Source organism: Urocampus carinirostris, chromosome 6, assembly GCF_059441175.1.
Source record: "Urocampus carinirostris isolate Australia breed hairy pipefish chromosome 6, RoL_Ucar_1.0, whole genome shotgun sequence".
Lineage (NCBI taxonomy): Eukaryota > Metazoa > Chordata > Actinopteri > Syngnathiformes > Syngnathidae > Urocampus > Urocampus carinirostris.
The window spans coordinates 39,341,460-39,353,739 of record NC_142354.1 but is presented as its reverse complement, the minus strand read 5'-3'; positions in this window follow the sequence as shown (position 1 = coordinate 39,353,739).

The window sequence follows — 12,280 nt, the reverse complement described above, 5'->3', positions numbered from 1 at the left end:
TTTCTAAATCTCTTTCTCTCTCTCTTTTTCTCTTTCTTTTATTTGTCTTTCCATCGTGCCGTGTCTTTTTTTCCCCTCTCTTTTTCACCTCTCTCTTTTTCCCTCTCTTGTTCTTTCTTTATCGTTTTCCCTCTCACCATTTCTCTTTCTCTCCATCTATCTCTGTCTCTGTTTTTTTTTGTCTTTCTCTCTCTCTCTTTCTTAGTATCTCTAGTTCTCTCTTTCTCATTTTATCTTTTCCCCTCTCTTATTCTCCCTGTTTCTCTTTTCTCATTTTTGCCTCTCTACTCCTTTTTTTGATGATCTTCCTCTCTCTCTCTCTCCCTCTCTCTCTCTCTCTCTCCGTCTATTTCAAACTCTTTCTTTTTCCTTATCTTTTGTTCTTTCTAAATCTCTTTCTCTCTCTCTTTTTCTCTTCCTTTTATTTGTCTTTCCATCGTACCGTGTCTTTTTTTTCCCTCTCTCTTTTACCTCTCTCTTTCTCCCTCTCTTGTTCTTTCTTTCTCATTTTCCCTTTCACTATTTCTTTTTCTCTCCATCTATCTCTGTCCCTGTTCTTTTTTGTCTTTCTCTCTCTCTCTTTCTTAGTATCTCTAGTTCTCTCTTTCTCATTTTCTCTTTTCCCCTCTCTCATTCTCCCTGTTTCTCTTTTCTTATTTTTGCCTCTCTACTCCTTTTTTTGATGATCTTCCTCTCTCTCTCTCTCTCTCTCTCTCTCTCTTTCCGTCTATTTCAAACTCTTTCTTTTTCCTTATCTTTTGTTCTTTATCCATCTCTTTCTCTCTCTCTTTTTCTCTTTCTTTTATTTGTCTTTCCATCGTACTGTGTCTTTTTTCCCCCTCTCTTCTTCACCTCTCTCTTTCTCCCTCTCTTGTTCTTTCTTTATCGTTTTCCCTCTCACCATTTCTCTTTCTCTCCATCTATCTCTGTCTCTGTTCTTTTTTGTCTTTCTCTGTCTCTCTTTCTTAGTATCTCTAGTTCTCTCTTTTCTCATTTTTGCCTCTCTACTTCTTTTTTTAATGATCGTTAACTCTCTCTCTCTCTCTCTCTATCTCTCTCTCCCTCCATATATATGTATATATATATATATATATATATATATATATATATATATATATATATATATATATATATATATATATATATATGGAGAGACTGTCCGCAGCACAGTTCTGAGGTCATGCGATCAAATTCACCTACCAGCCTTCCTGTGTGGGGTTTGCATGTTCTCCCTGTGCTTGTTTCTTCTGGGCACCCCGGTTTCCTCCCAAATTCTCAAAACATGTATGTCAGGTTAATTGGCCGGTCTAAATTGTGTGAATGAGCGAGTGAATTGTTTCTCTCCATATATATATATGTCTCTCTCTCTCTCTCTTGAGGACACTTCTGACAGGTCAATATGAGTGGCGTCATCTTTGTGTTTTTTGCTTTGTATAAACTATTTGAAAAATTTGAAACTTTAAGTGAGGGACAACTTCACTGGACAGTATTATAAAACAATAATTGCTTTCATAATACTATTGTGGCACAATGCATTGTCAAAATGAATTTGGCCCAATATGTTTGATTATAGCACGGCGGCGCAGTGGTTAGCGCGTGTGCGCACAGTTCTATGGTCTTGGGACCCTACTGTGTTGTTTCAAATCCAGCTACCGGACTTCCTGTGCGGAGTTTGTATGTTCTCCCCATGCTTACGTGGGTTTCCTCCGGGCACTCCGGCTTCCTCCCACATTCCAAATACATGCATTTTGGGTGGATTGGCCGGTCCAAATTGTCCCTGGGTGTGAATGAGCTAGCGAGATGTCTGTCCCCGTGTGCCCTGCGATTGGCTGGCAACCAGTTCAGGGTGTCCCCTGCCCACTGCCCGATGATTGCTGGGATGGGCTCCAGCATTCCCGCGACCCTACTGAGGATAAGCGGTGCAGCTAATGAGATGAGATGAGATGTTTGTTTAGCATTGATAATATAGCATAAAAACCATAATCTGAAGAACCGATTGAAGCTGAAAGAACCTACTCTTTTCAGTGAGTCGAAAGAACTGGTTTTCTAAAAAGAGACGTCATTTCCATCACTTCTGTTGAGAGTATTTGCAAGATTACACATTCATCATCGTATTTTCCAGCAGCAGCTCGCCTCCCTTTAGAAAGAGCACGTTGAATATTCACTAATGCGTCATTCCTCCTGGGGGGGCGCTCACTGCCGAGTACTCTTAATATCGTTCCAACGCAGGCAGGACTGGCGGGAAGCGTGTTCCTGGAGCGCTGATTCACGGTTTCGTGCTAATCCAAAGCCTGTCAGGACGCCCGCTGCTCGTTTGGTTCTGCATACCAAATGCTATTCTTCTTCTACGGGGTTCCAGCGGGCTCGAGGTACTGCGAAAATTGCTCGGCTGTATCGAGCTGATATCCAAGTAACTCTGGCATACTTATGCAGGCATGTGGAGTCAGTTTTTCCAGCAAGTTGATGCATTGGTGAATATGAGGTTAATACACCAGTATAGAATACTGTTTCGAAAATGTTCCCTTTAATGGAAATACAAAGATCCTTTGCACTTTAGTGTCATTGATATCAATGTACTATGCATTGCAGATAGCAGACAACAAATGCGATCACAGGGCAGGTTAATGACGGCTTTGTGTGTAAAGTGGGTGTGACTGTCTGTGTGCGCGACTGTGATAGGCTGGTGTATGCTGTCAGTCAAACAGTGGGACAGGCACAAAAGTGGCCACCTGAATAAACCGCACACCACGGCATCAGATAGCTTTGAGTCGCTCGTTACATTAGAGCGAAATTCATCATTAAATCATTAAATAAAGTCCATAATTAAATGGACATTAAAATCGGACTCTGAGGGAAGTCAGAAGCGCACAGAAAAAATTGTGTGCTCCATGGATTTTCATAGGTAACGGGAAGCATCAGAGGCGTAGTAGGGAGCTGCGGCTAGGCTAAAAACTCTCTTGAACCATTCTTGCCGAGCCAGTATCTCCCCAACTCCAAATCGATTACCCATGATGACCTAGACCCACAACTCTTTGGAAATCTAAATTCAGGACGGTTATATTGTAACCATCACAGATACCTGGCTCACTACGAGAATGCCCAATGCAAGTGTGCAGCTAGCCAGCTGCTCTCTAAATCGTTTTCTTACTCTCCAATTCTGCTGTATTGTGCAGATTATCCCTTTTGCAGTAGGTTCTGGTACCCATTAGCAATAATACCCAAGGGATTACGGTATTGTACTCATACCAAACAAATAAACACTTTGACTTTGATGAATATCTTTTAATGCCGTGGTCAGCAACCGGGCCGTGGGTCGTTTGGTACATGGCTGCCCAGAAAGTCAAGTCAAGTCAAATAATTTTTATTTGTATAGCCCTTAATCACAAAGAGTCTCAAAGGGCTGCACAGGTTATTGCAAAGACCATTATTTCAGACAATTATTACACCATCCCCTGATCTGGAACCAACATGAGGGCAAGGAAAAACTCAAAAACCTCAACATGAGGAAAGGAAAACAATGCTTCATTTCTTTGCTTATACCATATTTATTTGTGAATACACACATGTGTTGTACCCCCAAATAGACCTCAAAATCTTGGTGAGTGTTATACCTTAGATTTACGGTAGCATATCACCATAAATGAGCAATTTACCTAACTCATACGTTCAGCATTGAATGCAACAGGAATCTATCCTGAATCGTGGCGGTAAGGGGACCAAATCCCAACCACTAGGCTACTATAATTGTATATGACGAAGGAAAAAGCATTCTATTTGATCTCATCATCACGGAACTTTCACACTCGGTGCCACGTTGAACAACGTTGTCATGGGATATTATGGGAAAGAGTTTAGCCAAAATGGAAATGCATTCATATTTGAATCGCATTCTCACTTTTAAAGTTTCCTGATGGCGGAATTTACAGAATCATAGACTGTCATGTTAACATTTCATATAAACTCAGAGTTCCGAATTAAGAATAAAGTTGAGGATTTGATTCAATGCTTGTTAAAAACAGAAATATTTTAACAGACAATAATATAAAACCGTATTGGAAGGTGTTCAAAGAAATCAATCAAAATGGCACTCTGAATTTTCAAACTTACCTTTTGGTGGATCCTTTGTATTTAAAACCATTGTCTTGCTGTTTCGCTGAAACAAAGAAAACAAGTCATATTGTATGTAGGGAGTATCATTTTTTTACTATTTTTGTAATTTATCGTTTTACCTGATAAGCTTTGTTTTAATCATTTTGTGTTTTGTTTGTTTGTGTTTTTTTTATTTAGGCGCAGCACAAAAACAACATGAATCATTAAATATTAAAAAGAAAGAATCTACTAAACTATTATATACTGTACTTTTTGCATTCAAAGAAAAAAAAAAACAGCTGTCCAATGGAATAATATATCACTTAAACATGCCCAAAGGGAGTAGGCTGAATCCAAAGCTATTAAATAATTTATTTGCAAATAGAAGTAAATTAGGGAGATTTTAAAAGTCATCACCTAATTCCTTCTAGAAATACCTCAGGTGGCACAATGGCTTTTCAATGTCGTGAGATATTATTGGACATTGATTGGAAGTTGATTCTGCCTGCAATTCCAGCAGAATTTTACCCAAATCCAATATTATAGAGTCATCAGCAAATAGAATATATTTTAATTACAATGATGCATTACATAACTCATTTTTCATACAAAAAAAAACAATAAAGGTCCTAACACAGACCCTTGAGGAATACACAGATAATGCTCATCAGGCTTAAGTGGCTGTTATCAGTCTGTATGTATTGAGATCTATTTGACATATGAGTACCGTAAATTCCGGACTATAAGCCGCTACTTTTTTCCCAAACTTTCAACCCTGCAGCTTATTCAGTGATGCGGCCAATTTATGTAATTTTTCTAACGGCCGCCAGCGGCGCTCGAGTACAAAAGGTAAGATTTAGACCGGTGGAATATATGCGCCAAGGAAGACTGCAACTTCTTTCCGACACTGAGGAAGACGACTTTGATGGCTTCAGTTCTAAGGAAGAAGATGAGGACGGTTTACCGTGATTTTTACAAGTACGGTATGTTTTTTTCACCAGACCAGTTTACGTGTTGCGAGCGTGTTGCTAGCATGTTGCTACCATTAACTGCCCTGTCACAGGCACGGTTTGGGATGAAAGTTATATTATTATTATTATTAAAGCTTTGAAAACTCTCTCGGTGTCTGTATTTGTAAATATGTGTAACCCATGTATAATATGTATTTGCAACTGTATATTTTTGTAATGTATTTATTTGTATTTATTTTAGACACTTATTCTGATATGTTTTGCACAGGCGAATGAAAAAGGAGGGGCGGAACAAATGCGGGGTGACGGGAAGTGGAACAGACAGACCTGTTTGTGGACACGGCGGACAATAGTGGATATATATTTTTCCCACCCTCACCTTTGGAAATATACACTTTTTTACCCTTGGATTACTTTCAACGGGACCCGGACTCTGCAGGTCTGCATCAAACCTTAAGTATCGGTATCATTTTTCGTTAATTTTGCCGGCTGTGATTTTTGGACTGTGTACTTTAATGAAGGACATTTAGTTTCAATCGCGGGACTTAAAGTCGGGTTTGGGTTAATTTTGTGTTTGTGTTACATATTTTAATGTAGGCGCATGCGGCTCATATACAGGTGCGGCTTGTGTAAGTACAAATTCGGTTTTCCTCTTAAAATATGGTGGGTGCGGCTTATAATCAGGTGCGCTCTATAGTCCTATACATTTGGATGACTTAATATCCGTTGACGCAAAGGAAGGTTACAGAACTGACTACATGATAAAACTGGGAAAATTAATCACAGAGGAACCATCATTAAAGAATTCCAATTTAAAAGTAAAAATTAACATCCATTTGTACATGATGTGCTGATATTTCACGGCTTTCACAAGTGAACATTCTGTAACCATGGTTGAAACTGGGGTCATAATCGGGCCGTGGCCCCATTTTTGTATCACATACGACTGACTGTGACATCATTTTAACTTCTAGGGGGCTGGACGGGGGATGCTTGGACATGCCAGGCTACCATAAACATGGAATATAAAACCCCTGCTGACTGGAGCATCAAGATACCCTGCGAGTCAAGTGGCTGCTCCAGAGGGAGGGAAGCAAACATAGGCTGGGGCTTGAATATCTTCATTTAACAGTTATGTCAGCACCAACGTTCCCTCTAAGCTGCGCGCGTGCGCAACCGCCCACTGCCTGCACATTCTCAGCACACAAGAAAATCTAGCCAGCGCAATGTTCCCTCTAAGCTGCATGTGTGCGCAATTGTGCACTACCCAGAGCTTTTCCACGCACAAGAAAATCTAGCCAGCTCACAAAAATGAGGGCTCGGAATTTGTAATTAAGAACGGAATTAAGTCAAAGGTGCAGTGCATGAAGGTGAAAATACAAGGGTTCCCCTGACGGTGTGTTCTAAATGCGATATTTTGAAGTCAAGGTCGAAGTAGAACGAAGTTGAGTAAAGTCAGTAGAGTTTTTCGAGAACCGGCTTCTTCGGCTCGGCTCACTAAAAGGAACCGGCTCTTTCGGGTCCTAAACGGCTCTTCAGGTCGTTTTTACTTCTTTCATCCCAACATGACCAAATATTGTGTAAAATTACGCACAAAATGACTTAAAAGAAGGGGAAATAGAACAAAATAGAAAAAATACCAAAATGAAAAAGTAGTGTAAAGCTGAAAAAAAAGAAACAAAAGGAAGAGAAAAAGGAGGAAACGTTCAGAAAAAAAGCCATAAAAAAGAAACAAAGGAAAAAAAGTAAATAGAGAACAAAAAGAAAAAAGCAACAGCTAGGAAAAAATAAACACAATGAGATTTTTTTAAAGGAATTGAAAAAAAATGAAAAAGAAAACAGGGAAAAAGAAAAAAAAGTTTGTGTTGCATTCAAATATTTTTCCAATTATACCAAGACAATCTTGTTGCCAACATTTTACTTCCACTAAAAAATGTGGTTAAACACAGTTGTGTATCGTGCAACCGACTAAATAAGCCCCCCAAAATGTTAATATTATGCCACAAAATATACCAGGAAAAAAAAGAAATGGAAATCTTGTGAAATAATTATTGTAAAAACAAATGACATTTGTAGGCCATACAACCTTTGCAATAATACATTAGTCAATTCATTAAAAAGTGAAAACATTTTTTGCATTGCCGGAAACTCAGCAAAATGTAATGTGATGTCAAGTTTTGGACATGTTTGATAATGACTTAGTTGCCACACTTGGGATTGCCGTTGCTCACTGTTGTTTCAAACGTTGCTCACCGACTTTGTGTGGACAATTACAGGGAACAGCACACACATATTTTCTCACATATTTCATAGTTACTTCTTTTGGAACACAAAGCTGGAGAATGACAAGTCATAACATGAAAGTGAGATACATTAGACGCAGCATCCTAGTAATCAAAGTGTTGCAATTTGTAGTTTTTCCAAGAAAATCCTTCCAAAGCACTTTGAACAGAGGCAACAAGATCTTCTTAAGTCTTTTGAGTTAAAATACTGTTTCAGTTTTAAATTCGCAAGCGAAGAAATGAATGGTTTACACTGAATAAACATCTCAAAACAACAATATTTTCAGTTGCCTTGATTAAAGGTTAACTAACAATTAACATACTGATAACCAGTGGCGTGCACAGATAAACACGAGGTGTTTTTTGGGCCACTTGACTTTTTGTCCCTGTATACATGATCTTAATAATTTCATATTCACCAAAACTACCGTTGTATGTGTTCTTCTCCCCTTAAAAACGCCTGCAGATTTTCCCAAAACATTGACCGCTTTTGCAAATTTAAACAACTAAAACAAATCCGATCTCAGCATTTTAGTCTATGGCTGCAGTATTTCGAAACAAAATTAAGTCCTTGTGCATACAGAAACCTCAGAATAATTCCAATTTGGTAAAAGTTTGTCACTTTTAAACAAGCACAGTGTTTTTTTTTTCAGTTTTGTGCGAAAAAATAAAGTGTACAATACAATCTATTATTTTTTTAATGTCAAAAGTTAGGAATGTAAACAATTTATTAAAATCAATGATAGACAGTCTTTCCCAAACAATGGAAACCAAACATGTTTGCATATTAAAAGTGTTTATATATTTATCTATTTATTTATTTAATTGTTTGCTTATTTATAAGGGTTATAACCTCCAAAATCCCAATGTTGTTGAGCACCGCCAGCCAAGGTATCAGCACTAGTATTTAGAAAGTGATTACGCATTAATTATCTTACTACCAATCTACTAAAGGCAGGGTTGGGTAAGGTTACTTTAACTTGATTACTTTCAATTACTTTTGGATTACTCCCATACCAAATATGCTACTAAAAGACAAAAGAAACTCAATATGAATAAAATGATGACTCACAACACGTGGTAAGCTTTCTCTCCTGGTTTTGATCTCTTCGATCTCCGGCAAAACTAACATAAAATGCGACAGAAACAAAATGACATCATTTTTGCCGATCCATGTATTCCGTTACTCCCCAAGCCTGCACAAAATTTATTAATTTTATTCATATTTGTTTTTTTTTTATCTTTTATCAGCATATTAGGTATTGGAGTTATCCAAAAGTAATTGAAAGTAATCCAGTTAAAGTAACCCTACCCAACCCTGACTAAAGAAAATGTTGCATGTACATTAAATATTAAACTCTATGTATTTTGTAATTGTATAGTATGGGTGATGAATGTGTCTTATATTTAACTTACTGAATTTAGTGATCGGAGAGCAAAGAGTTTTGTTGTTTTTGTTTTTTTTTTGGATAAAAATATAATTATCTTTGTGTCACTACTTTTGCCCAGTGGCATTTTTTTCATATTAATTCGGGAGAGCATAACAGAATTTAATGAAAAATGTATACACTTATGAATTCCTTTTAAACAGTCTTACATTGCCGGATATCTTTAGTCATATTTTGTACTTCTTTAGGTATCCGCAGGTGAATCTAACTTAAAAAAATATGAAAAAAAGAAAGAATACTAAAAAGTAAAATAAAATTAAAATAAAACTGTCATCGCAGTACTTTGTCAGGATTGTCATGATATATGTAATTCACTGTTTTGCTGGTAGCAAAAAGACAAAAAAAATGTGTTTTCTATATATAACTGACTCAAAATAACAATTCAGTTTTACTTACTTTCAACTCTTACTTGTGTCTGTCGAGCTGTCTGCTCTCTCGTCCGTTTCCTTGTCCTGTTCTAAGATGGAGAACGATGGCGCCCCTTTATGTCGGGCAATTAAAGGCTGAAACCCCTCAGTGGTTGAAATTCCATTGGTAAAACGCCACATTACTGCAGTAGTAAAGGGTGGTGATGCTTTTTATGTGTCCTAATGAAAACGATAGCCTCCCAGTTGGACTGGAAACATAATCGTTAACTAATCTGCCATTGGCTGCCTCCGATGGACGATATACTCTATTAATGAACACATAACAAAGCCTCCAATTGAAGCAATTTTTTTAAACTTTTAAACGAGATTGGTTATATTTGCCTGTCCCATATTTCATTCATATGTATGTGGTGCTTGTTTCGCTAATACCTTTTCCACTGCTACGTTTGGCGTTTATTGTAACTTACTACAAAGCGTTGATCCCGCTGGCAGCATTACAGTGTTCTTGTAACGCAATATTTCTACAAAGGACTTTAATGGCTGATAAACGTGAACCTGAGCTGTTTTGTCACACTCTGAAGTGTTGGTAAAATATTTCACAGCATCTGCTTTCCGTCAGGCAGGTCATGCCACGTTATAAAAAGATGACCACTCTTGGGGCCCAAGCTTATGGTGCTCGACTCTTGATTCAAATTGTCTGGGGTCAAGATGATCCAGAATGCCTCAAATGTGTTTTTAACTGGTTACTCGGATGCCCACAAAAATAAGCCTTAATAATGAGTTTTACAGTATACTGTACCTGTGTGTCTTGGCAGAATAAAAAGATACCATTTTGTAACATGTTGTTAATGACGAATATCCCATGAATCAGATAATTGGGGCGGCAGTAGCTCAGGAGGTAGAGCGCTCGTCTTGGGATCAAGGGATCCCAGTTCGAATCCCGGCTCGTCCGTGTTACATGTCGAAGTGGCCTTGGGTAAGACACTGAACCCCTAATGCCCCCAATAAGCAGGTTAGCGCCTTACATGGCTGCAAGGCCGCTATTGGGAAATGTGGAGCACATTGTAAAGCGCTTTGGGAAGTCATTGACTTGAAAAGCGCTATATAAATGCAGATCATTTCATTTCATTTCATAATTGCGTCATTAAAAAAAATTCTCAAAACTTTGGAGCGGTTGAAGCAGAATTCCCAACAGAGCTTTTCATATTTCGGTACATCAGCAGGTCTTGGTAGAATCCATATGCGGTATATCGCTAATAAGAACTGTAAGTAATACTTGTGTGTGTGTGCATGTGTGTTTGTATGTTTGTGTGTGTGTTTCCACTTGTTTTCGTCCCTTTGAAAATGAAGCCAATTTGAAACTGGGTACACAAGCTAATTAGTGCATACAAATAGACCCATTCACACTCAGCTAATATTTTGTCTAACTAATTCACCCACCATGCATGGAATTAGGGAGGAAGAACAATGAGCCAAAAAGAAAAACTGGAGATTGGAACCGAATCATTGAACAGTGATCTGTGAGGGCAAAGGAACAACAACATTTCCTACTGTGCAACATAATATTTAGCTCACAGGTATGTTTTCATGGAATACATATTCGTTTTATGCACAATCCACACATGCACATCTAAAACTGCCAAAGATGTGATTCATATGTATTGATACCATGCCAGTTTTCCTCAGCAGGGGTTGGAGGGGGTTTTAGAGTACATTCCAGCTGACACCAGTAGCCAGTTGCCGGGCAATTGCCGGGAACACAGAGATAGACAAAAAAAAATCACCCATGCAGTCCTTCATAGGGACAATTTTGACTCAGTATTCACCCTGCATGCAATGTTTTATTGGAATGTGTGATAAATGAGTGCCAGTCCCAGGAGTTTTAATCGAACCTGGAAACTGAACTATGACACTGTCGTATTAACTCTACATCCACGAAGATCAGAGGTGTCCGTACTCTTCAGAAAGCGGGCTGGACTATGTAAGCTGAAAATGTGTGAGGGACGACTACTCAGGCATTCTTTGAACAGTCTTTTATAAATTGACCCCCTCGTAAAAGGTTTGCAGTGCTTGACGATCAGCTTTGTGACCTGGTAGATGGCCTTTGTATCATGTTTTTATGACACGCAGGGTCTTGTGAAAAAGTGCTACTTTTCTGTTAAAACGGCTTCCACTTGCTTCACCTTTTCACAGGCAACTTTACTTTCTTTGAAGTATAGAATAAAATTTACTTTTATTGTCATTCTTTGTAACCATGCACACAGAACGAAAAGTCGATACACCCGACCCGTACAGTTAAACTGTAGCGAGCCGATGCAGCCGCAGCCAAATAGGGCGCCGCCATTTTAGACCCAACTGCTGTGTTGGGAGTCATTAGGTGACCAAACCCCCCAATTCTAACCATTAGCACCAAGCAGGGCGACAATGAGTACCAATGTTGTAAGTCTTAGGTATGACTCGGCCGAGGCTTTAACCAGCTACCTCCCAGTCTCGGAGCAGGCGCCCTACCATCTAGGCTACCGAGCTGGTACGCTACCGAGCTTTGCTTTCTACAGTAGCCATGTTGGAAACTGGGTGAGCTAAAATTATCACAGAATGCAAGTGCAGGGTAGCCAAAGGGATAGAGATTTATTATATACTGCGGTCAACATTACGGGCAGGACACGGAGTTAATTTCATGACAAAGGCAGCAGGCCGGTAAAAGTTTTGTTCATGGTCTGTAACGGGCCCCCGGCTGGACTTTTGACATACCTAACCAAGATGCTTTAAGTATTATTATTATGATAATTATTATTATTATTAACTGTGAGTGACTGGAGACCAGTAAAGGGGGACCCATGTCCACTGTCCATATTCTGCTTGTATGGCCTTGAGCAACTTAATGATTCTTCTGAGAATAACTGTTGGTAAATGAAATAAGTGAGTATAGTTATTATCATCGTTATAATTACGTGAGTTATAACGTCAGATTCAAGTGCACATGAATCGTGGTCTTGCAGTAAAACAAGGTAAAAAAGAACGTGATAATCTTGTTTAGAAATTCACTCAGCAGCATTTATGTGGATGAAAACAGACAAACATGAGAGCAATTCGATTTTTTATTGAAGTCATATTTTGTAGAG